Source organism: Propithecus coquereli, unplaced genomic scaffold (assembly GCF_000956105.1).
Source record: "Propithecus coquereli isolate 6110/MARCELLA unplaced genomic scaffold, Pcoq_1.0 Scaffold351, whole genome shotgun sequence".
Lineage (NCBI taxonomy): Eukaryota > Metazoa > Chordata > Mammalia > Primates > Indriidae > Propithecus > Propithecus coquereli.
The window spans coordinates 1131699-1134649 of NW_012149186.1; positions in this window are offsets into that span (position 1 = coordinate 1131699).

The following is a 2951-nucleotide window of genomic DNA, read 5'->3' on the forward strand; positions in this document are numbered from 1 at the left end:
TTTTACTGAATGTTAGACCCTTTAGATGACATATTATAGAATATCTGAATTGTGTCATTTTCCTTCATAGTGTGCTGAGTTTTGTTTGGCAGACCGTTGAATTACAAGAAAGTTATGAGTCAGTCACCCATGCTTGGAGAAGGCTTACGACCACCCAGTTGTTGGTGGCAATGAAATGGGACCTCCACGATGAGGACTGGGCATGAAGCATAACAGTCAGGCAAAGACTGGTCATTGAGACTGCCGGGCCCCAGCTGCTTTCTCTGGTTTAATATTTGAAAAATCTCCTCATACATTTTGTCCAGTTTTATAGTTATTACCCACAGGAGGACAAGCCTGGACCCAGTTACTCTGCGATGGCCAGAAGCATAAACCCCGACCAATCACTTTTACAGTTTGGTTTAAGGGATCAATATTTTTTGGTACAGCCATTTCTACTTCCCTTTCAGTTTGGGCTCCTTGACACTTGTTTTGGAGAGAAGTCAGTCTCCAGCTCAGGCATGAGCTACCAGAGAGGTAGCTGGCACTGTGAAAAGAACATTTAATTTGAACCTGACTTCGAATCCTAGCTTAGTCTCTTACAACCTTATGACTTTGGACCAATTAACTACTCACCCTAAGTTTCAGTTTTCTCATCCAAAAATGGGGGCAGTAATTATACTGCTGATAGATAACATTTGTAGAACGCTCACCCTGTGCCAGGAATTTTTCTAAGTGATTTAAACTTGCGGGTTCTTTGTGAGCATAGAAACAATAATCTGTATTATGATCAAGTGGCCCGAGGGATCGGGAAGGAAAGAACTCAAGATTCTGGGACTTGGGTGGGGGCTGACCATCCCAAGGACCAATCTTTGCCTAAGTATTATCCCTTGATGCTCAATCCTCATCCCGGTGGTTTCATTTTGTCTCTACCAACAGCTGGGAAGGTCGTAAGCCTCCTCCAAACACGGCTGACTAACTGACTCCTAGGTGTGGTGACACTAATGGCTATGGTTGGTACTTGCTAATTTTCTACCCAAATATGTTGTCACAGTATTATTAGACCCATTCCAAGTTCTCAGTAATATTTGTAGAGTGATTAAATGGTTGAATGATTAAAAATTTGAAGCAATAAAGGAATCATTGAAGGCAGTGGTTAATTAATGAATGGTTTCCTGGAGCATTTAATTTTGTTTTCACGGTACCCAGCAGACAATGGCAGCTTTTTTGACCAAGACTGTTGAGTCAACCTTAGACTTTATATCAGTGAGTATAGTTGAGGTTATATTTCAGTAAGAAATAATCCCCAAATCTCAGAAATTTAATACAACTGCTATGCACTGACTATTTATGCCTCTCCAAAATCCATGTATTGAAACTCTAACTCCCAATGTAACAGTATTAGGAAGTTTTGCCTTTAGGAGGCAATTAGGTCAAGAGGTCAGAACCCCCATGAATTGTATTTGTACTTTTATAAAAGGGAGCCGAGAAGACTCACTCCCTGCTCCCCCAGTGAGGTTACTGCAGCAAGACAGCTGCTTGTGAACTAGGGGGCAGCCCCACCAGACCCTGAACCTGCTGGCACCTTGAGCTGGCTTTCCCAGCCTCCAGAAATATGAGGAATAATGCTTGTAGTTTATAAGCCACCATGTTTATGGTATTCTGTTATAGCAGCTAATGAACTAAGGCATAAAATTGTTACTGAAAGTGAGAGTGCTGCTGAAACAAACACCTAAGAATATGGAAGTGGCTTTGGAACCGAGTAACAGGTAGAGGCTGGAAGGGTTTTGAAGTGCATGCCAGAAAAAGCCTACGCTGCCGTAAGTGGACCTTTAACAGTGATCCTGGCGAGGGCTAAGAAAGGAAAGAGAGGAGCTGTAAAGAAAGCCTCAGTCCTTTCAGAGAATAGCTAAATATTCTCTACATATGGATGGCGAGGCCATCTGAAGAGGTCTCAGATGGAGATGAGGAACATACCACACAGTAGCAAAGAACTGGGCTGAATTCAGCTAGTGTCCTGGTGCTCTGTGGAAGGTAAAGTTCCTGGAGGGCAGAGCACAGAGCCAAAGAGGGTGATTCTCGGGCTTTAACGTCAAATAGAATTTGCCCCATTGGGTTTTGGACCTACCCGGGACCTGTCGCTCCTTTCTTCTTTCTCATTTTTGGAAATGGAATGTCGATGCTATGCCTGCCCCACCACTGTATTTTGGAAGCACATAACTTGTTTGATTTCACGGGGTTATAAATGGAGAGCAATTTGCCTCAGAATGAATTGTCCCTCAAGTGTCACTCATATCTGGCATAGATGATATTTAGATGGGACTTTGGACTTTAGACTTTTGAGTTGATGTTGAAAGAAGACTTTGAGGGCTGTTGGGATGGAACGCATGTATTTTGCATGCAACAAATACATGAATTTCAGGGGGTCTAGGAATGAAATGCCATAGTCTGAATATTTGTGTCTCCCCAACACTTACATGTTGAAATGGTAAATTTCTTTTAGGAGGTGGGGCCTTTAGGATTTGATTAGATTATGAGGGCAGAGCCCTTATAAAAGAGACCCCAGAGAGTGCCCTCACCTTTTCTGCCGTGTGAGGTTACAAGAAGATGGCCAGCTGTGAACCAGGAAGTGGGCCCCTAACCAGATACCGAGTCTGCTGGCACCTTGATCTTGGACTTCTCAGCCTCCATAACTGTGGAAAATAAATTTATGCTGTTTATAAGCCACCTAGTCTATGGTATTCTGTTATAGCAGCCTGAATAGATTAAGACAATGTCAATGGAAATGAAGCCAAACTCTGTCAAATAATTTAAAGAGGTTTATTCTGAGCCAAATTTGAGGACTGTGACCCAGAGCCACAGCCAAGAAGCCTTGAGCAAGTGGACTCACTGTGCTTTGGTCACAGTTTGGTTTTATAAATTTCAGGGAGACAGGAATTACATGTAAAGTCGTAAATCAATGCATGAAAGGC